The following is a 24811-nucleotide window of genomic DNA, read 5'->3' as shown; positions in this document are numbered from 1 at the left end:
GAAAACCTGCCACCTCACCTGGCCTTCCCAGATTGGGACAGCTTTTTCCTCTGAGGGCATGTGGCAATTATAAAAGTGTGGTTGAAAAGCTGGACCAGATTTTGGGGGAAAAAAACAACAAGGGAACAAAAATAGTAAGGGAACAAAAATTGGAATTTAAGGATCCTCCAAGAATATAAATCTCCACACTTGGGAGTAGGATCCTAGGAGTAAGTAAACTGGAAGTACACCCAATTTTGCCAAAAAACATATCTTGCCTTGGATTATTTCAATCTCTGAAGGTAATTTAAGATGATCCTAAAGAACACAAATATATGGAAGTAACATGCTACTAAACAATGAATGACTCAACCAAGAAACCAAGAAGGAAATAAAAAAATACCTAAAGACAAATGAAAATGAAAACACAATGGCCCGAAATCTTTGGAAGGCACCAAAGCTGTTCTAAGAGGGAAGTTTATACCAATACAGGCCTATCTCAAGAAGAAAAATCTCAAATGAAGAACCTAACCTTACACCTAAAGGATGTAGAAAAAAAAGAAAAAACAAAATCCTAAAGCAGTAGAGAAAGAAGGAAATAATAACGATTATTTATTTAGAAATAAGCAAAACAGAAATTTAAAAAACAACAGAACAGATCAATGAAACCATGAGCTGGTTCTTTGAAACAAAAAAAATCAACGAAACTGATAAACTTTTAGCCAGACTCATTTAAAAAAATTTAAGAAAAAAGAGGATTCAAATCAATAAAATCAGAATAAAAGAGGAGAAATAACAAACACCACCACAGAAATATAAAAGATTATAAGAGAATATATTTTCCTTTTTAGATTTTATGAGAGTATACACATGCACAAGCAGGGGGGAGGGGCAGAGGGAGACGCCAACTCCCCACTGAGCTGGAACTGGATGCAGGGCTCAATCCCAGGACCCTGGGATCATGACCTGAGCTGAAGGCAGCCACTTAACCAACTGAGCCACCAAGGTACCCCAGATTATAAAAGACTATGAAAAATTATATACCAACAAATTGGACAATCTAGAAGAAATAAATTCCTAGAAAGAATAATTTCCCAAAACTCAATCAGGAAGAAATAGAAAATCTGAACAAACCAATTAATAGCAATGAAATTGAATCAGTAATTAAAAAACTCCCAACAAAACAAAGTCCAGGACCAGATGGCTTCACAGGTGAATTTTAGAACACATTTAAATTAGAGATGACACCTGTTCTTCTCAAACTATCCCAAAAACATGAAGAGGAAGGAAAGCTTTCAAACTCATTCTATGAGCATTACCTGGATATCAAAACCCAGATAAAGACACTACTAAAAAAAGGGAACTACAGGCCATTATCTGATGAACATTAATTCAAAAATCCTCAAAAAAATATTAGCAAACTAAATCCAACAATATACTAAAAAAAATCATTCATTATGATCAAGTGGGATGCAGGTATGCAAGGTGGTTCAATATTCACATCAACAAAAAAAAAAAAAGGGAAAAATCCTATGATCATTTCAATAGATGGAGAAAATGCATTTGACAAAGTACAACAGCCACTCATGACAAAAAACCCTCAACAAAATAGGTTTAGAGAGAACATAACAAAGTCATATTCAAAAAACCCACAGGTAACACCATATTCAATGATGAAAAAAAAAAACTGAGTGCTTTTTTTCCTAAGATCAGGAACAAGACAAGGATGTCCATTCTCACAACTTTTATTTAATAGTACTGGAAGTTCCAGCCACAACAATTAGATAACAGAAAGAATAAAAGGCATCCAAATTGGTAAAGAAGAAAACTTTCATTATTTACAGATGACATGATACTGTATGCAGAAAACCCTAGAGACTCCACCAAAAAACTACTGAAACTGATAAAACGAATTTGTTAAGGTTGCAGGGTAGAAAATCAATATTCAAGAATCTGCTGCATTTCTATACACCAATAATAACGGAACAGAGATATTAATAAAACAATCCCATTTATAATTACACCAAATAAATAACTAAATAACCTAGGAATAAACTTAACCAAGGATGGGAAAAGCCTGTACTCTGAAAACTATAAAACAGGGATGAAAGAAACTGAAGATGAAAAACAAATGGAAAGATATTCCTCGCTTATGGATGGTAGAACCAATATTGTTAAAGCAATACTACCTGAAGCAATATACACATTTGATACAATCTCTATTAAAATACCAACAGCGTATTTCACAGAATTAGAACAAATAACCCTAAAATCTGTATGGAACCACAAAAGATCCCAAAGAGCCAAAGCAATCTTGAAAAAACAAACAAACAAAACAAACAAAACTATCACAATTTTAGGTTTCAAGATACACTATAAAGCTGTAGTAATCAAAACAGTATGGTACTGGCCCAAAAACAGACACAAACATCAATGGAACAGAAGAGAGCCCAGAAATAAGCCCACCATTATATGGTTAATTAATCTTTGGCAAAGAAAGCAAGAATACACAATGGGAAAAAGACAATCTCTTTAACAAATAGTGTTGGGAAAAATAGCTACATGCAAAAGAATGGAACTAGGTCAGTTTCTTAAACCATGTAACAAAAATAAACTGGATTAAGGAACTAAATGTGAGACCTGAAACCATAAAAATCCTAGAAGAGAGCATCAGCTCTGGCAAGATTTTTCTAGATATGTCTCCTGAGGCAAGAAAAAGTAAAGCAAAAATAAACTACTGAGACTACATCAAAATTAAAGGCTTCTGCAGAGCAAAGGAAACAATCAACAAAACAAATGACAACCGACTGAGTGGGAGAATATATCTGCAAATGACATATCCCATAAAGAGCTAGTATCCAAAATATACAAAGAGCTTATAAAACTCAATACCAAAAAAACAAATAATCCAATTAAAAATGGCCAGAAGACACAGACATTCTCCAAAGACATACAGATGGCCAAGAGATACATGAAAAGTTACCTAACACCACTTGTCATCAGGGAAATGCAAATGAAAACTACAATGAGCTATCACTTCACACCTGCCAGAATGGCTAAAATCAAAAACACAAGAAACAAGTGTTGGTGAGGATATAGAGAAAAAGGAATCCTCTTGCACTGTTGGTGGGAATGCAAACAGGTAGAGCTACTGTGGAAAATATATACAGGTCCTCAAAAAACTAAATGATTTTTAAAATAAATTATATTATTTCTAATAAGTAAATTATATGATCCAGTAATTTCACTCCTGGGTATTTACCCAAAGATATGAAAACACTAATTTGAAAAGATGTTTATTGTAGCATTATTTACAATAGCCAAATTATGGAAACAGCCCAAGTATTCACCGATAAATGAAAGGATAAAGAGGTGGTGTGTGTGTGTGTGTGTGTGTGTGTACACACTACAATGGAATATTATTCAGCCATTACAAAAATAAAATTTTGCCATTTGCAACAACCTGGATGCATCTAGAGTATAATGCTAAGTGAAATAAGCCAGTTAGAAAAAGACAAATACCATATGATTTCACTCATAAGTGGAATATAAGGAACAAAACAGAGACAAGCCAAAAAACAGACTGAGAACAAACTGATAGTTACTAGAAAGGTGGTGAGAGGGGGGATGGATGAAATAGGTGAAGGGGATAAAAGAGTACACTAATGATGAGCATTGAGTGATGTACAGAATTGCTGAATCACTATATTGTACATCTGAAACTAATACTGTATGTGAACTATACTGGAATTATAATGGAAAAAGAAAATCAAAAAGATGATCCCAGACTCCTCAGTGCTCCAAAGCATCTGGCTGAAGCAATGTATACCTTCTATGGAAGATGACAACATCCCAACCTTCCCATGTTTCTGAAAATCATCTTGAAAATATAAAGTCTGGCATACAAATATAACAAGGCACACTAAGTAGTAAGATCACAAGAGTGAGAACCAACAGAAACAAAACAGACCTACACCGACTCCAGATACTGACTTTAACCCAGATTAAAAATTAAACTATGCTTACTATGTTCAATGAAATAAATAAGTAGCTGTCATGGGTGTGGAAGGCAGAGAATCCATTCAAAATATTCAAAGGAAAAAAAAAAACAAAATATTCAAAGGAGCACCAATTAAACAACAGCTGTCTTTTCAGTAGAAACAATAGTGTCAAAAGACAGGAGTGCTGAAAGAAAAGAATTACTTAGAATTCTATACCCAGAGAAAAGCTGTCAAGAAAGATGAAATAAAGGTATTTTGGGCAAATAAAAACAGAAGCTAATGCCACAAGCACATTTGCAAAAGAACTCTGAAAATACATCCCTCAGGTAGAAGAAAAATTATCTTGGAAGGTCAAAATTACAGGAAAAAATGCAGCAAGGAAAACAATAAATATCTGGATTAACCATTGTTAAATACTGACTGAATGACAGTCAATTTGATTTTTTTTTTGGTACCATAATATAAAGCACAAGTCAATCAAAAGATTATAAATAAAAGAGTAAGGATATGAGGAACCATTTCTAATCCAGGCTCTGCCACTAACTGGTTTCGTTGATCTCTGGGACATTTCCATCTCTCTGAGTTTCAATTATTATATTGTCTGGGTCTTTTACCGTAAGAGGTTTGGGTAGTTGACTACTAGATTTCTGTCAACCTAAATAAAGAGGAAAACTGAGGAAAGCTCTTATTACCAGAAATTGAATTTATTTGACAAAAGCAGAGGAATTCTAATTTGGGAAATGTATGCTCTACCAAGCTATAGGCAAGTTTGGGATAAGACAAGTTGAGGATTTGGGATGGACTGTATTTATGGGCAAGGACTGCCAAGGGGGTAAGCTCAGCTAGAGTCCAAGCAGTAAATTCAAAGGCATGAGGATGAGGAGAGATTCTTGGCAGCTCTTCATTGGTCAAGAGAGAAAACTCCATCTTCTGTACATCAGGCACGTACAGGAAATCAGTCCCTAAGTTTTTAAGTTTATTCCTCTGAGGGCATATGCTTAAGATTCTTCATTTCATATCCTCTGGCTCCATTTTAGATTAAAATTACTTCACAATTCCCTTTTGTATTCTATGCAAGACACACTAAAGAACTATTTTCAGAAATCAAATATAAAAAATACTATATCCATATACTTTAGCAACAAATTTTAGAATCTGATTATGTAACAGTTGTGATGCTCTATGTTTATTTATGCACATCTCCTTTACTTACTCCAGAAAAGACTTAAGGTAATTTGTCCTATCAAATTCATTTCAATAATCTACGTATAGACTAAGATGGCCTATGACAGTGGATTGGGATAAAAACCTAACTACAGGGCAGCCCCAGTGACACAGCGGTTTAGCACTGCCTGCAGCCCAGGGTGGGATTCTGGAGACCCAGGACTGAGTCCCACGTCAGGCTTCCTTCATGGAGCCTGCTTCTCCCTCTGCCCCCCCCCCTGAATAAATAAATAAATCTTAAAAAAAAAAAAAAAAAAAAAAAAACCTAACTGCAAATCTGGCATATGCTGAATATCAGGAGTGGCAATTTATCACTGTCACTCTTGTATGACATCAGTTGTGTAACTCTCTTCTGTCAAACAATAGATGCTAGATAGTTCAGCAGACAACTATAGATTACTTCTCATAGCATACACAATTATAGCATCTAAGAAATAATTCAGATAATGTGTATAAGGGACATCACATTAAACTACCCATAGATCAAAGCTAATGGAATATTACTGTGTATAAAGCACCATATTATCACAGGCAATACTGAAATAAATAAAATTATAGACATTTTTGTTTGAGTTCAAATATTTTACAATCTAAAAAGAAATGAGCACCAATTAAGGAAATACTAACTAGCTCTACAAATGAACTGAAGGGAAAGATTTTAGGCAAGAAGGGTAGGGAGGAAAAAGAAAACTAACTCTAGACGCAAAGAAAACTACATAACCCACATCTATGATGCTGGCAAAGAGTAGTAACAGACCAATCTGGCATGCAGCAAAGCTACCTGACAACCTAAACTGTAAGGTCAATAAAAGAGAAACCCAGATGACAGGAAGCAAGTAATAAGTAGGCTTATCACACTTCTGTTCATATGTACACAGCATCAAAGATTATTCATACTTCACTTACTTCAGTTAGACCCACACTTTTTTCCTTTCTCATACTCGAAACATTATAAAATAAAAATATGAAGAACATACTATATATATAAAAGTCATTAATTTTGCATATGATTGAAAGTCAATAAATTCTTGCTGAATAAAGAAAATGAATGCATATGAAAGAAATAAAGGAAGGTAGCAAGAGTAATGTCTCAGTAAGGTGTACCCCAGTGTATCTGTATTTGAAACTGTACCTTGTATATTTAACCTTACCTATTTTTTAATTTCTCTATTTTCTTTTTTACATCCAACGTGGGGCTCAAACTCACAACCCCGGGCAGCCCCGGTGGCTCAGCGGTTTAGTGCCACCTTCTGCCCAGGGCGTGATCCTGGAGTCCCGGGATCGAGTCCCATGTTAGGCTCCCTGCATGGAGCCTGCTTCTCCCTCTGCTTCTCTCTTTGCATCTCTCATGAATAAATAAAATCTTAAAAAACAAACAAACAAAAAAAACACCTCACAACCCCAAGATCAAGAAGGACGTGCTCACCTGGCTGAGCCAGCAGGGTGCCCCTATTTCTCTTATTTTAAAACAACTTTCCAAAGATTGACACATTCTGTGCTGTTTAATAAACAGAAATAAGATACACTTCCTCCTCCCAAAATGGTACACAGACAAGATTAGTCAATGATACATGCTTTTGATGCTATCAAGAACCACACAACAGGTGGGATTAAGTATAAATCATTTAGGGGGTTCTGAAGACTACAGTGCTTCCTTTGTAGTGTGAAATCAGGAAACAGCTAACATAAAAACCTATTATTCTTACAAAGTGGTAAGTCAAGGTTTATGTTTCTGCAAACCAGTATGGAGCTTCAAAAAAGAGGCTCCCAAGCCATATTCAAGACAAGAGTTCTTCACTCTAGATGACTGGTTTACTTTTTCAAATCGGACTTACCATAGAAGGGAAAAGAGCAGTTAAGTCAGGATACCAAAGCTTGATAGAAATAATCCTCAAAAATAACTCACACAGTTCTCATCTTCTCTGTTCTAAGCAACCTCTGACTTACGTGTCCTCTTGACTAACTCTGCTAACCCTTTATCAACAAGCCATCCAATTATCAGACTTGTAAATAAAAATTGTCTTCTTGATAAAATTCTTGCAGACTGGATTCCCAGTCTAGTCCCACAGTGCTTGATGACCTTGAGGAAAGTGATAAATGTTTCTAAAACCGTAATAAACTACCTAGAATAATCTATGGACATCTTATGCAGCATCGACAGAAGTCAACTGCTAAGGTTTTAAAAAACTAGTTAAAAAATGGATAAAAAATGACTCATATATGCAAAAGTACCTTTATCCCTAGCATTTAGGTTATACCTTCAATAAACATTAGCTGTTATTATACTAATCTACCCCACCAAGTCACAGAGTGAAAATCAAATGAGACCACATGTGTGGTAACCCTTTGAAGATTATAAAGCACACACAACATTATTTTAAATGCATTATCCATGGTGTACAACATAATGGAAAGAGTAATAGATTTACTGACACAAGATCTGGGCTTTAATCAGTTTTACCATTGCCTAGCTATATGACTTGGGATGAATCCAAGAGCACTGAGCTTCATATCTCTTCACCTACAAAGCAAAGTCTGACTGACTAGTGCTCAGTAGAATCCCTATGGAACCATGAACTCAATATATAGGATGAATGTGGCACAGAGGAAACAGAATTTGGGTAAAGAGCAAGCAGGTAAGAGTCCACTCTCTAAATCCACTTCAATTTTAACAACCTGCTCTGTAAAGTTTTAAGTGATCTGAGGTCTGAATAAGAAAAAGCTCAAATGGGGGACACCTGGGTGGCTCAGCAGTTAAGCATCTGCCTTCGGCTCAGGGCATGATCCCAGAGCCCCAGGATTGAGTCCCATATCGGGCTCCCTGCATGGAGTGTGCTTCTCCCTCTGCCTATGTCTCTGCCCCTCTCTCTCTGTCTCTCATATAAATAAATAAAATCTAAAAAAAAGAAGAAAGAAAGAAAGAAAAAGCTCAATGGAAAAAGACCAAAACCAAAATGAATGAACTAAAAACTTCTGGCTGTGTTCTGTGTTCCCATATATGACTACAAAAGGTGCTGAAAATGGAATAGTTCCACCCCTTGAAAGACTCACCTATTAACCAGTCCTCAAGTAATGAAATTATTAAGACCAACAAAATGAGAAGCTGTCAGTGCAGTCATGCCCAGCCCCCAGTGTCAACAAAGAATAACAGCTAACCAGCTGAGCCCGAACAGGACAGCAGCTGTATTTATGAGCCCAGGGACCCTAAATTCCTTGCAATGCTAAAGACTGCCTCTTTCATTCTCTTAACAGGGATATTCAAAACCCTACGAAGAGTCTTATGAAGGATCTGCTTATTAAAAAGTATATCAAAATTACTTATTCATACTTTTCCCCTAACTTTATTTCATCTTTTGCTGGAGCACACAGTTATCAGTTCCCTCTGGACTTCCAATGTGCTGCTTCTCAAAAGCAGCTACTCAAATCCTACTAAAAAACAAAACAAAACCCACAAAACTTCTGTCTGCTTTATTATGATTAATGGTGGCTTTTAAGACCTACCCACCAGGAGGAATAATTTTCATGCAAAAGTGGTATTCCATCTATTTCCTGAAGAATTATTAATATAGGGTTCTAAACAGTTTATACACCAGCAAAACTCCCACTACATATCCAGAAACTGCCCAAATACATATTCATTGGTGTTAATCTGTTAGTTACAGATCTGTAACTCAAAAATATATAGGCTAGGGGTGCCTGGATGGTTCAGTCGGTTAAGTCTGCCTATGGCTCAGGTCATCATCTCAGGGTCCTGGAATAGAGCTCTGTATTGGGCTTCCTTGCTCAGTGGGGAGTCTGTTTCTCCCTCTCCCTCTGCGCCTCCTCCCTGATCATTCTCTCTCACTCAAATAAATAAATTCTTTAAAATAAAATAAAACAAAACAAAATATACTTTCTTTGAATGGCTTTTATGCAGTTTTATTAGTCTAGTTGTGTACATGTACGGGTTTATCTTATCTTCATTTAATAGTTAAGAAACAGCTGCAGAATTGGAATATACAAATGAATATGCAATGGATGAATGAATGTGCATATATTACAGTAATATACTAATTCATGCATATGACACAAATGCAAAGAAAGTAGCCTGTGGCCACCCAGATCATCACTAGGCAAGTCTGAAGTAAAGTAAGTTTACCTTTGGTTCTCTACTATATTGATACTCAACATCTTTCTTTTCTTCTTCAAGGTCTCTTTCTTTACCTTAGCTTGTCAATTCTAACATTTAAGGACCTAGTTATTAATAACTGGTTTATGGTATGATACACCCCAGAGACATGTATTTAAGAAGACTTCCCCATGACCATTCACTGGAGAAAAGCAGTCTTTTTGCCAAAGGAAATGGGAAAACTGGATATCCACATGCAACAGAATTAAGTTGCATCCTTATGATACACCACACAAAAAGTTACCTCAAAATGAATCAAAAACCTAAACAATAAAACTTCTAGAAGAAAATACAGGAGAAAAACTTCATGACATTAACTATGGCATAGGTATGACATCAAAAGCACAGTCAACAAAAAGAAAAACAGATAAACTGGACTATATCAGAATTTAAATTTTTTTTAAATTTTCATTTATATTTATGATAGTCACAGAGAGAGAGAGAGAGGCAGAGAAACAGGCAGAGGAAGAAGCAGGCTCCATGCACCGGGAGCCCGATGTGGGATTCGATCCCGGGTCTCCAGGATCGCGCCCTGGACCAAAGGCAGGCGCCAAACCGCTGCGCCACCCAGGGATCCCTATATCAGAATTTAAAACTGTGCAGCAAAAGGACACAATCAACTGAAAAGGCAACCCACAAGAGAAAAGATTTTAGAATCATCAATCTGATAAGAGATTTAATATCCTGAATATATAAAGAACTCCTATAATTTAACAATAAAAACAAACTGGGGCACCTGGGCGGCTCAGTTGGTTGAGCATCCAAATCTTGATTTCAGCTCAGGTCATGATCTCAGGGTCATGAAGTCAAGCTCCATATCAGGTTCCAAGTTGGGCATGGAGCCTGGTTGATAGTCTCTCCCTCCCCCCACCTTCCCACTGCTTACATGCTCTCTCTTAAAAAAAATACGGATTTTAAAATGAGCAAATGATTTCAATGGACATTTCTCTAAAAATATACAAATGGCCAAGCAGCACATGAAAAAATGCTCAACATCACCAATCATTAGGTAAATGCAAATCAGAACCACAGTGTGATATCACTTCCTATCTATTAGGATGGATACTATCAAAAACCAGAAGAGACCCCTGGGTAGCTGAGTGGTGGAACATCTGGGTGGCTCAGTGGTTGAATGTCTGCCTTTGGCTTAGGGCATGATCCCAGAGTCCCAGGACCGAGTCCCATATCAGGCTCCCTGCATGGAGCCTGCTTCTCCCTCTGCCTGTGTCTCTGCCTCTCTCTGTCTCTCATGAATAAATAAATACAATCTTAAAAAAAAAAAAAAGCAGAAAATAAGTGTTGGCAAGGATGTGGAGAAATTGGAACCCTTGTACACTGTTGGTAAGAATGTAAAATGATGTAGCTGTTACAGAAAACAGTATGGTGGTTCCTCAAAAAATTAAAAATAGAATTACCCTAGGATCCAGCAATTACACTTCTGAGTATATACCCCAAACAACTGAAAGCACAGTCTCAAAGAGTATTTGTACACCCATGTTCACAGCAGTATTATTCACAATAGGCAAAAGGTAGAAGTGAGAAGATATTTGCAAATGAGGTATCTGATAAAGTGTTAGTATCCAAAATCTACAAAGAATGTTTCAAACTTAACACCCAGAAACAAATAATCCAGTTAAAAAATGGGCAGAAAACATGAATAGACTTTTTTCCAAAGAAGACATACAGAAGACTAACAGACACATGAAAAGATGCTCAACATCACTCACCATCAAGGAAATACAAATCAAAACCACAATGAGATACCATCTCACACCTGTCAGAACAGCTAAAATTAACAACCGAGCAAACAACAGATGTTGGTGAGGATGAGGAGAAAAGGGAACTCACTTATACTGTTGGTGGGAGTGCAAGCTGGTACACCTACTCTGGAAAACAATATGTAGGTTCCTGAAAAAGCTAAAAATAGAACTACACTATGACCCAGCAACTGCACTACTGGGTATTTAAACAAAAGAGAGAAAAAAAAATACAGATTTGAAGGGGCACATGCACCCCGATGTTTACAGCAACATTATCAACAATACCCAAACTAAAGATCCCAAATGTCCATTGACTTATGAATGGATAAAGATACACACATACACACATACACACACACAGGAATACTTACTACTCAGCCATCAAAAAGAATGAAATCCTGCCATTTGCAACACTGTGGGGTAGAACTAGAGTATATTACACTAAGTGAAATAAGTCAAAGACAAATACCGTATGATTTCACTCCTGGAATTTAAGAAACAAAATATGAACATATGGGAAGAAAAAAAAAAGGAGAGACGTAAACCATAAGAGACTCTTAACTATAGAGAAAAAAAATGAGGGTTGACGGAGGGAGGTGGGTAAATGAGTGATAAGTATTAAGGAGGGCACTTGTGATGAGCACTGGGTGTTGTATGTAAGTGATGAATCACTAAACTCTACCCCTGTAACCAATATTATTACACTATATGTTAAGTAACTAGAATTCAAATAAAAATTTGAAACAACAAAAAAAAGCAACTTAAGTGTCCACTGATGGATAAATGGATAAAGAAAATGTGACATATACATACAATGGAATATAATTCAGCCTTAAAAAGGAAGAAAATTCTGACAAACACTGCAACATGGATGAACCTTGAAGACACTATGCCAGTCATAAAAAGAGAAACACTGCTATGATTCCATTTTTATGAGGTACCTAAAGTAGTCAGACAGAAAGTAAAACAAGAGTAGCCAGGGGCTTTGAGGGGAATGGGAATGGAGAGCTACAGTTTAATGGGTAGAGTTTTAGCTATTGAATGAAAAGCATTCTGGAGATGGATGGTAGTGACAGTTATATAACACAGTGTGAATGTACTAACGCCACTGAACAGTCCACCTAAAGATGGTTAAAAATGGGGTGCCTGGGTGGCTCAGTCGGTTAAGTGTCTGCCTCCGGGTCAGATCATGATCTTGGGGAACCTGGGATGGATCCCATCTCAGCAGGGAGATGCATCTCCCTCTCCCTCCGCCCCTTCCCCTTTACTTGTGCTCTACCTCAAATAAACCTTTAAAAAAATTTTTTTTTTTTAGGATTTATTTGACCGAGGAAACTAGAGAGCACAAGTGAGAACAGCAGAGGGCATGGGAGAAGCAGGCTCCCCGCTGAGCAGGGAGCCTGATGTGGGGCTTGATCACAGCACCCTGGGATCTTGACCCGAGCCAAAGGCAGACACCCAATGACTGAGCCACCCGGGTGCCCCTAAAAAGATTTTTTTAATGGTTAAAATGGTAACTTTTACATGTGACTTTCCCTCAATTAAAAATTTAAAAATAAAATTTTAAAAAATAAGCAAAGAGAAAAAGGACTTCTGACCCTAGAAACATTCCATAGGCAGCTGGGATCACAGAGACCGGCAAGCTAAAGAGAAGAGGGTAACTGTAATGTTCATTTGGAGTACAACACTGGGAAAAAGGCTATTCCTCCAAGAACCTATATAGCAATATGTAGGACTTTTTTTTTCTTGGAGAAGACAGTGGGAAGCCATTTGCAGAACTAATCTATGAGGACCAAGTACTGCCCACAGAAGTGACTAAGTAAACGAAGTGCTAGCACATAGTCACTAACATGATTGGACAATGACTGCTCCAACATGCTCTTATTTGTCCTTACATGGTAAAGGTTTTAAAATCAGATAAACAAGTTTTTATGTAATATTTAAATAGAAAAATACAGCTGTTCTGAGGTTTTAGGTTGATTCAACCATAGAAACCATCATGATCTATATAGTTCCCACACTGCTGAAATTACAAGGGCACAGAGATTCTTGAATTTCATAACCCAGAGAAGTAGAATCTTCTAGACATATCCACACACTAGTCAGGCTTTAACTTTGAAGACTCTCATCAATCTATTAAAAACAAAAATCAGACACCTAGGTGATGGACATTAGGCCCTTGTAACTTTTTTTTTTAAAGATTTTATTTATTTATTCATGAGAGCCAGAGAGAGAGTATTTATTTATTCATGAGAGAGAGAGAGAGAGAGAGAGGCAGAGAGACACAGGCAGAGGGAGAAGCAGGTTCCATGTAGGGAGCCTGATGTGGGACTTGATCCTGGGACTCCAGGATCACACCTTGGGCCAAAGGCAGGCGCTAAACCGCTGAGCCACCCAGGGATCCCCAGGCCCTTGTAACTATTACCAAGAAGCACAAAAAGCAGCTCTAGACTTTACCATGTATTTGCTTTTAGAGATTCAAAACCAAACTGACAGTTTACATCCTAAGAATACTGTATATATTTAAAATACCTTTGAAAAATATATAAAATTTCTAGAGATTTCAACCAAGTATTCTTCCTAACCTAACAGGACTCGTAAAGTTTTTAACCTGGTTCCCTCACCTTCAGTATACTGAGACATTTTCCTATGACCAACTGTTTCTGGTGCAATGAAAGAATCCCTAAACTATAGGAGATAACTTCTTGATCAACACCAAAATACACACAGAAATCAGAGAACTTTAAACCACCAAATAAAAGTGGCTATAGCATACACAGCACTGTCTAAACAACAGCTGATAGACTTGGGTACATAAACCTTTCTAGAAGTGAGTCTGATCTTTCCATCTTTTCTTGAGAAATTTTCTATTATCCACCGATTCATGATTTATCACACAAAGATACACTGCTTTGTCATATTGCCAGTATTTGGTCTTGATGGGGTCCTTTTTTAAAGTTTGCTTCACTCTATTTATAAAAGAACTGCATGTTTACTGCAGAAAATGGAGAAAATACAGGAGAGAAAAAAATGAAAGAGAAAATTACCATATTTCCACCATCTTTTAAAAATTTCACCTTTTGGGAGGGCTGGGTGGCTCAGTCAGTTGAACATCTGCCTTTGGCTCAGGTCATGATCTCAGAGTCTGCTTCTCCTTCTGCCCACCCCCCTACCGTAGGCTCACTTCTGCTCACTCACTCTCTTTCAAATAAATAAAATCTTTAAAAAAATTCACCTTTTGACTGACAGTTTATATTTCCTTCAAGTATGAAATTTTTAACATTTAAGTTCTTTAGATTTAAACATACTAGTAGTATTTTAAACTTTTTTTTTTTTTTTGTATTTTAAACTTCTCTAGTACTTTTATTTTTTCAAAGAGGTCTTTACATTTACTATTTATGTTCACAAATATCTGTGGAGTATGTAGGCCAAATACTAGTTATTTTGTACCTGGCTGCCTGCTAGAGTAGAAAGACTAAAGGCTTTCAATAAGGCTGCATTGCTGGTTTGTGGTACAAAATCACACTTAACTTGTAACAGTCCCCAATCTTCAGTGGAAAAACTAACAATATTACCAACATAATAAACTTCTGAAAAGTAAGAATATTCATCTTGAATTGAACCAGCCTCACACAATTTATCAAAACAGATGCTTTGAATCTAGCATCTGTGTGCGTCAGATACAGTAGTTCACAGACACGCATGGACAAAGGAAGAAAATAGGTCCTACAGATAAGGTTCCATCTAGACTCCAAATGTAAGAAGTCCATACTCATAAGAAGTTGAGATCCAAATACAGTATCAACTTTGTTAAATGGGTTCTCTGAACTTAAGCAAATCACACAGATTCAGTTCTTTTTGTGGATAGAGTTGAACCTGACAAAACCCAGTCTCTTTCAGTTTTTAAAATGTACATGATTCTATATATCTATTCACTTAAGAATAAAAAGCTTTTAGAATGAAGGCATATATACTATGCAATGCTGTCTATGCTTCTGGAAAACAAGATGTGCCTATCTGCAGAAGCAGCTATCTAGTAAAAAATTAACCTTACTCAAAAAGAGGACTAGCCATTGCCCTTGGTTTCTGGAAGGTGATCTCTAAGCCCCTGGAATGTCCTGCTTCATAAATGTCTTTCTTTACCTAGGGACTATGAGCCACTGCAAACAGTCAAACAATGTGATTTATGGTGGAAGTTTTGGGTCATGCATCATCAACCTCCTGAAAGACTAGAGACTAAAGGTCAGGCACATAGGTAGCCAACCATAACCACATGACCAAACTCCAATAAAAACTCTGGACAATAAGGCTTGGGTAAGCTTCCCTGGTTGGCAATACTTTGTGTGTACTGTCACTCGCTGCCAGAAGTTAGTGCTGTCCCAGACTCCAGTGAGAGAGGACAAGTGGAAGTTCCACCTGTGCCTTATGTGCCTTTTCCCTTGGCTGGTTTTAATCTATGCCTTTCACTGAATAAATCATAATCATGAGCACAACAGCTTTCAAGAGTTCTGAGTCCTTCTAATGAATTATTGAACCTGGGCACCTGGGTGGCTCAGTGGTTGAGCATCTGCCTTTGGCTCAGGTTGTGATCCTGGGATCCTGAGATGAAGCCCCACATCGGGCTCCCTGCATGGAGCCTGCTTCTCCCTCTGCCTATGTCTCTGCCTCTCTGTGTCTCTCATGAATAAATAATTTAAAATTTAAAAAAAAAAGAATTCTTGAACCTGAGTGAGGGTGGTCCTGAGGATCCCCAAACTTGCACTTGGTACAAGAGTGGTCTTGGTACTCTCAAACTCTGGAGTGGGAGAATGACAACTGTCCTCCAGTATTCATTCTCCTTTTCTTTCTTTTAGTAATAAAACATTTCTCCCCCTCCCTACCCCCAGTGGGAAACAGAGTTACCAACTAGACACTACACTTCCTAAGCTCCTTTAAAATCAGGAGCAACCATGTGACTAAGTTCTGGATAGTGAGATATCAACAGAATAATACTGTTAAAAAAAAAAATCTGTGCCATCTTCTTAAAGGAAGGGATTTATTTCTCTTTCTGGTATGTAGCTATGAGGTAACTTGGCTTCAACCTGAAAATTAGAACAATACCACAGGGGATGGCTAAGCAAACAGAAGGAACCCAAGACCATGAATAACCTTAAAAATAAAATGCAGTCCCTCATCCACTGTGGACTGCCTACCTACTACTACATGAAAAAGAAAAATTTCATTATTTTTTGCATCATTGTGTTTGTAAGTTTCTGTTATAGCAGGTTACCTTGTACTCTAATGAATAGAAGTACATTTCAGCATTTTAATATTATGTCAGTATTTAATATAGTGACATTAACACAATGTCAGTATTTAAATAAACTACAGAGAAAAATGAGATGTGTAAGAAAAATATTTGGATATATTACAAATAAAAACATATAACAAATGTTTGTAATGTCCCAGTCTGAGGCTGATCTTATTAAAAGAAAAGTTTTTATCCCAAATGATTCAATACAACAAAAAATTTTCTCTCATCTTCTTTGTTGTAACAACAAAAATAAAAAATATGATTGATTTCATAAAATCAGTCATCTGAATACAAGTTGAAAGAGGCATTCTAAAAGAATTACTAAAATTTTCTTCTGTGTAATTACAGACTTCCATAGAAGGGGAAAAAAAAATGAAGACCGCTATTTTAATAAAGTACAAAGAACCGCCTTCTCTGATTCTCCAGGGTACAGTGAAATCAACTAATTTCTAAACACCTTCCCTCAATTTTCCTGACTTTCTGAAAAAAACTCCAAACCATGGGCCCAATTGCTTATTAAACATCTCTACGAGGGGCACGTGGGTGGCTTAGTTAGTTAAGCATCTGCCTTCAGCTCATGTCATGATGCCAGAGTCCTAGGATTAAGCCCCACATCTGACTCCTTGTTCAGCAGGGACTCCGGTTTCTCCCTCTCCCTCTGCCTGCTGCACCCATCCCCCCCCCCACCCGGTAGTTCTTGCTCTGTGTGTCAAATAAGTACATTAAAAAAAAAAAAAAAAGAAAGAAATCTCCACCAGGATGTCCCACATGCATCTCAAAGTAAGCATGGCCAAAAGCAGGCTCAAGCTACAAAGTAAAGAAAACAAAGGTATGTTCTTCTGCAGAAGACATGATTTAAAAATGAGTCTAGAAGGAATAAAAAGCCAGTGATCTTCATTAAGAAGTGGTATAGGGATGCCTGGGTGGCTCACTGGTTGAGCATCTGCCTTTGGCTCAGGGCTTTATCCCAGATTCTTGGGATTGAGTCCCACGTCAGGCTCCTTGCATGGAGCCTGCTTCTCCCTCTGCCTGTATCTCTGCCTCTTTCCGTGTCTCTTGTGAATAAATAAATAAAACCTTAAAAAAAAAAAAAGTGGTATATTCTCACAGGGAAGCCAAATAATTATCCATAGGAAAGTTCAAGGTTGCAGTAAATCAAGGATTCCAAAGGCCACAGAAGTTTAGTAACAAGGACAGAGCATATCTGGAGAATAAAGGAGATAATATCAAAGAAGAGAGGACTGCATCTTCAGTAGTTCGCATACTTGAGCATACACCACAATATTTTTTAACAAAGATTGCTGAGCCCCAACTCCAAAATTTCTCATTCAGTAGGTCTGGAGTGGAACCAGGCATCTCCATTTCTAAAAAGTAAATGCTGATGTGGCAGGTCTGGGGCACACAATGAGAGAACCACCGATTTTGCCTGCAGTGTATCTAGAGTGGTAATTGCAAACAGAGACAAGTAAAGGAGGAGTTCAGAGGAGATCAAGTATACATCAAATAGAAAGAAGGCTGCAATAATGTACACCAAAGAGAAAGAATTTCAAAATAACAGGAGTAAATGCAACTCACCAGATCAAAATGCTGATTAGATTATAGGTAAGATCTCTTCCATCCAGTGCCTTGCACTCCCTCTCCCCAAATTCCAGGTCTGATCTAACCGTTTACTCCATATTCACAGAACATTTACTATAATTTATTTTCAAAGTGAGTGAAGTAAAGTATAAACCAAAATCCAACGTTATCTATTAGAGCAAAAAGATCTGTGTAAAACTACACTACAAAGGCAGTGACAAGAAGGAATAAACAAACACACAGAGAAAACAGCAACAAATTTCATGTTGGAGAAGCCATCCAAGAGGACTTCACTCAAGAGGCAGATATGCGCCAAGAACAAGGAGTAGGATTTTAATGGGCACAAGAGGGTGAGGCGGGATTTCAGGAAGAAGGAAATTCATGACCAAAAGCAAGAAAGAAAAAAGAAATTCAAGGCAACATTCTGGATTGACACATGGACAGAGGTAGTGATAACTTGTAAGGTAGTTGAGGAAATAAAACACAAGGCTCTGAATGTCATACTAAGGAGTTTGAACCTTTGTAAAAGTTAGGAAATGAAGAATAAATTTGTGTATGTAAACGCTGGAGGGTGGGGGTGGCTTGCACGTGGACCAGGAGAAGTTCTGTCTCCTGAGCCTAATCTACAAACCTGTCTATAAACCCGTCTTAGCAGAGGTCCTCATCCTGTGTCTTCTATCCCTAAATAAATTAGAACTCCAAACTCAGAAGATAAGGCTGGCACACATAATGACATACAACTAAAAACAAATTCCTCTGAATAACTGAAATTCAAAAATATGGTCAAACTCACTATTTCGTAGATACGCTATCAGTTCCACCTGCTACAAATCTCTTTTCTTGCAAGTCCTTATACTAAATGTACCTGCAACTGAAAATAAAGGAAGTAGAATGTTTAAGAAATCGCCTTTGTTTTAACTTTCTAGCCTCTTTTCCCTTTGTTTTTTGCCAAGAACTCCCTATCAGGTATTCAAAACACCAACAACAGAACTCACTAATTTTTAAGATGATATGACATTCCAAATAGGATACTGCATTCCACAAAAAACATTAGGGGTCTTACTCAATGAAACAGTTTGTTTAGCTAATAGATTATTTCTGAGAAGCATTCAGTGAGTTCCAACAGAATGTAATACAACCTTTAAACATAACAATCAGCAATAAGATTTCCTATTGGGCATAAACAATACGCAAAAGAACATTATCAACCTTCAATACTGTAAACCTGAACAGCTACTAACTTGAGAGCTCAAATTCAAAATGGCAATTAAGTTACTAAAAACACTTTACAACACTAACAACCAATCAATAAATTATCAACACCTCTACCTCACTAACAAAATCTCACCTCATATTTAGATTTATTCTCACTTAACACTAATAACCTAAGTCTAAAATTACAAATTCAAAAATGCCAAAAACGAAACTTTCACAGCCAACATTACTGAGCTTTTGAAACACTAAAAAGTATGTAGTTTATAAACTCACAACACAATTTATGTAAGTATATAATTCAAATGAACATGGACCCAGGTTTTAAACACAATTTTAGCAATAAAAGAAAATGTTACAATTTTCACCAGAAAGCAATCTTTCTACCTACATAAATATATTCAAATGCAACCTGTTATAATTTTTAGTAATGGAGATCACTGGGCTACTACTACAGAAATATGTTCTAGTTTCAACTGTCACAAACTGGGCAAATGTCTGTTCACACTTCTTCAGCTATTATTGTACAATATAAAATTTGGCTGGCATTTGTCCCTGATTCCTGGGATGGTGACTCTAAATCTTTTGAATTTCACAACTGATAGAAGTGTCTTTGTTATCCTTGGTGGGCCCCTAAGATATCTTTTTATATTAACATACAACTCTTAGCGGGCCCTTAGTTTCAAGACAGGGCTAGCCACACTTGAAAGGCCGTCAAGCAAAGGGCACCTGGATGGCTCAAAAACAAACTCTTGGTTTTGGCTCATATCATGAGATCATGATATTGCAGTTGTGTGATCAAGCCCAGAGTGTGGCTCTGTGCTCAGCGCAGAGTTGGCTTCAGATACGCTCTCCCTCGCTCTCAAGTGAATAAATAAAAAATCTTAAGAATGAAAGAAAAAAAAGACCAGTCAAGTGATTGGAGGGCTGAGCCTTTGAGCCACATGGTATCAACCTGACCTCCTGGAAGAGGAAAAGGCTGGAGACTGATTCACCACATGGCCAATAATTCAATTAATCATGCCTATGTAATAAAACTCCAATAAAAACTCTGGACACCAAGGCTTAGGTGAGTTTCCCTGGTTGATAATCACTTTTCAATGTAGCAGGAGGATAACACATCCTGATGACATGGAAGCTTCATATTTGGGACCTTTCTGGACCTCTTTCTAGGGATCTCTTCATTTGGCTTGCCCTGATTTGTATCATTTATAATAAAAATATTATTTCAAGTACAGTTCATGCAAGCACTTTCCTGAGTTCCGAGCCACTCTAGCAAATTATCAAATCTGAAGTAGTGGGAACTCCCAAATTTGTAGCCAGTTGGTCATAAGTACAGGTGGCCTGGAAACCCTTGAGCTTAGAGTGGGTAATCTAATGTCTGCCCTAACCGTGGGTAGTTAATGCCAGAATCATATGGCAGCTGTACAACAGGATACAGTTTCATCTCTCTCCTATACGGACTGAATGAGAAAAAGCCAAGGGAAAGCACTTTTTAAGGCATAAACCATTACAAAGAGTAAAGGACTTTTTTGGTTATGCTCTCAAAAATATTAAGGAAGAGGGACACCTGGGTAGCTGAGCCTTCAGCTCAGGTTGTGATCCCAAGGTCCCAGGATCGAGTCCCACACTGGGCTCCCCACAGGGAGCCTGCTTCTCCCTCTGCCTGTGTCTCTGCCTCTCTGCGTGTCTGTCATGAATAAATAAAATAAAATCTTTTTAAAAATAAAAAAATATTAAGGAAGAAACTTAAAATATTTTTTAAATTCAGGATTGTCCGATTTAATTTTTTGGAAAAATGCTTAAATAGAACTTATTTTAAGATAAAATTCAGAAGTCTGGTGAAAAACATTTAAAAGGGAAAGGAATATAAATAATAAGACAAATGCCTAAATGATAAAAATATATCAAGTTCATTCTTAGTAATCTCAAGTGTAGAAATGATGGAGTTTAGAAAAATATAAGATTCAGCTATTTTCTGACTAAATCTTCAAAAAGTTCATTTTAGCCTTGGTTATAATCAGGAATAACTGAAGCCACTAAGAAACATTTTGGTTACTCAGACACTGGATTCAAATAATCATTCACATGACAATCAACTTTCCCCCACCCTACCTAATCTTTAATTCAACCATAAAGCCACAACACCAGAATGGACTTTTAAAAAGTTACTCAAGGGGGGATCCCTGGATGGCGCAGCGGTTTGGCGCCTGCCTTTGGCCCAGGGCACGATCCTGGAGACCCGGGATCGAATCCCACATTGGGCTCCCGGTGCATGGAGCCTGCTTCTCCCTCTGCCTGTGTCTCTGCCTCTCTCTCTGTGTGTGTGTGACTATCATAAAAAAAAAAAAAAAAAAAAAAAAAAATTAAAAATTAAAAAAAAATTTAAAAAAAAATTAAAAATTAAAAAAAAAATCCACTCAAGGGGATCCCTGGGTGGCTCAGTGGTTTGGCACCTGCCTTTGGCCCAGGGCCTGATCCTGGAGACCCCGGATCAAGTCCCACATCGGGCTCCACATCGGGCAGCATGCAGCCTGCTTCTCCCTCTGCCTGGGCCTGATCCTGGAGACCCCGGATCAAGTCCCACATCAGGCTCCATATCGGGCAGCATGGAGCCTGCTTCTCCCTCTGCCTGTGTCTCTGCCTCCCTCTTTGTGTCTTTCATGAATAAATAAATAAAAATTTTTAAAAAATAAAATTAAAATTAAAAAGTTACTCAAGCTAGGGGTGCCTGGGCGGCTCAGTAAAGTGTTTGCCATGAGCTGAGGTCATGATCCTGGGGTCTTGGGATCAAGCCCGCTCCCCCACCTCAGCAGGGAGTCTGCTTCCTCCTCTGGTTCTTCTCCTCCTCCTGCTCAGCGCCCTAAAACACAGACACTCACTCTTGGTCTCTCAAAATAAGGAAATAAAATATTTTTTAGAAGTTACTCTAACTAGGAGCATCTGTGTGGCTCAGTTAAGCGCATGACTCTTGGTTTCAGCTCACATCATGATCTCAGGGGCCTGAGATAGAGTCCACTTGGGGAATCTGCGCTTAGCTAGAGGTCTGCTGAAGTTCCTCTCTGCCCCTTCCCCTGCTTGCGTGTATGCAAGCTTTCTCTCTCTTAAAACAAACAAACTTAAAAAAATTACTCAAACTATCCTGTGTGCGTAGGCAACTACCTGACTACATGAGAAAACATATTCTGACTGAATATCCTCCTTATTAAAATGATAAAGATCTACTTCATAATCATTAATTTTACTGTTTACTTGCCATCTGAAGTTTTAGCCTTAAGCAAATTGAAAAATATCCATGTTTTCTTAAATCACATCTATTATATGCAAAACTTTTCAAACTATTTATAAAGCTGACCTTCCACAACACAGATGCTTTGACTTGTTTCAGTAACTCTGTAATGAAAAAGAAAATGATTTTGCCTATCAAAACATTCTTCACTTATAATAAAATATATAGGTATTTAAGTATGGGTTAATTTCAAAAACAAAAAAACTTAGCCACAAACAATGAAACTACTTGTAGTTAGAGCAACACCACACACAAACTAACATGATAAAACATAATAACAAGTTTCCAAACAGAAACTTTGTTTTAATATGCTTCAGAAAAAAAAAAAGTGCTTCAGAGCAAACTGGTTATGACCCTGGGTTACAGAATGAGGTAGGAATAGATTGATATCCTAGCTCCTTTCTTACCTGTGTGTCTGGCTCCAAGGAACATTGTCTGTTTCTTTGTAACTGTGCCTACCTTAGAGTGGTTATGGATATTAAATGAGACACTGGCTTAGCCAAGGGCCTGACACAATGTTTAGTAACTTAGCAATTATTAAATTTTCGAACAAATGTTACACAGAGAAGCAACATTTTGATTTTTTCCCATAAGTTTAGGGCCCACAGATAGGATCCTACTGGTTAAAGTTCAGACTAAGAAATTAAACATGTTCCTATAAAGAGGCACTTTACTAAAGATATGTGGCCTAAGTAGAAATAACTGGAAGCAAGCAAGTGCGGTTACTACAGGGACACTTAGTTTCTAAGAATTCCAAGTTGCATTAGATCAAAGTATCAATTGTTATATCTAGTGTCTGTCCCCATTAATTCTTTCTTCTCAATTTCTATAAAACATTAAGGAAAAAACTAAATCACATTTTGAAAAGATAAAAAGAAAAGGGGAAAAAAAAAAGATGCAATGTCAGAGCACCTGGGTGGCGCAATTGGTTGAGGTGCCCCTTTTTTGGTTTTGGCTTCAGTCATGACCTCAGGGTTGTGATCTCAGAATCATGAGATTGGGCCCATGTCAGTCTGCTTGGGATTCTCTCTATCCCTCTCCCCCACTCGCACACACTTTCTTTCTCTCAAAATAAATCTTAAATATATATATGTATATATATATATAAAGTATAGTTGGATCACTATAAGCTCTAATTAAGAACCAAATGCAATTTTGGGGGGAAAACCCATAAAGAAAAATAACAGAAACTGAACACAAAAGATGATAAAACACTTCCCCTTTCCCAAATACTCTGGGACTCATCCTTCAACCGGATCTTCAAGGGTTTTCCATCTTCAGCCTCCAGCAAGTCCTTTCATCGCCACAGTCCTATCTCCAGCAGAACTTCAAAGGGAAATATGTAAAAGCTACTCTGGTGGGCAGCTGCTAAGATAATCTCTCCTAGCATCTTCCACAGATCTGAAAATGAAAAAACTGAGTTCCACATTAAGACCAATACTAGTTGCCATCCTCAACAGTTAATTTTTTTTTTTTAAGATTTATTTATTTATTCATGAGAGACACACAGAGAGAGAGGCAGAGACACAGCCAGAGGGAGGAGCAGGCTCCTTGCAGGGAGCCCAATGTGGGACTCAATCCCAGATCCTGGGATCACGCCCTGAGCCAAAGGCAGGCGCTCAACCGCTGAGCCACGCAGGCGTCCCAACAGTTTATTTTTTAATCCATTCTAGGCATCCACAAAATGTTTTTAAATAGGTCCATACATATGACTTTGGTGGCCAAAAATAACACCAAAATACAAATTTCAATGATTATGCCTTTGTCTCCTGCAAAAACACAAAATCCTAAGTGATTCCAAGCTAATTTCAAATACTGTTTCTAAAAACTACAAAATAACCCTGTTCTAAGCACCAAACGTATATTAACTCAATTATTACTCACCACAATCCTAAAAGGTACATATGGTCCCCATCTCACAGAGAAGCAAACCGAAGCACCAAAAGATATTAACTTGCCCAAGACTCCAGAATGAGTAAATAGTAGGAGATAGGATGCTGACCCAGCCTGTCTGATTCCATAACAGAGTTTAAACTCTGCATACCATTCTTTCATGTAACAAGCTTTGCTGAGCACCTACTGTGTGCCAGGAAGAATTCTGAGCTTTGGGGACACAACGGTGAGAACAAGTCATACAAGGCCCCCGCCCTCTAGTGGGAGAGAGGCCTTGGAGCAAACAAGTCTATGGGGAAAAGTAGTAAATAAGTAAACAGTGTATCTTCACCTAGCAATAAGTTCTATGAACAAAAATAAAAATGAAAGCATCAAAAGTGGCAGACGAAAGGGATCAGGGAAGGCCTGAGGTGA

The 24811-nt window shown here is 37.6% G+C and overlaps 1 protein-coding gene across 4 annotated transcripts in view; it reads right to left on the bottom strand.

Moving 5' to 3' along the window:
• Positions 1-24811, bottom strand: part of REV1 (REV1 DNA directed polymerase) — a 96972-nt gene that overhangs the window by 68633 nt on the left and 3528 nt on the right. The gene's annotated exons all lie outside the window — the stretch shown is intronic.

The sequence above is a fragment of the Canis lupus genome, chromosome 10 (assembly GCF_003254725.2).
Source record: "Canis lupus dingo isolate Sandy chromosome 10, ASM325472v2, whole genome shotgun sequence".
NCBI lineage: Eukaryota > Metazoa > Chordata > Mammalia > Carnivora > Canidae > Canis > Canis lupus.
This window is presented reverse-complemented; position numbering and strand designations above follow the sequence as displayed.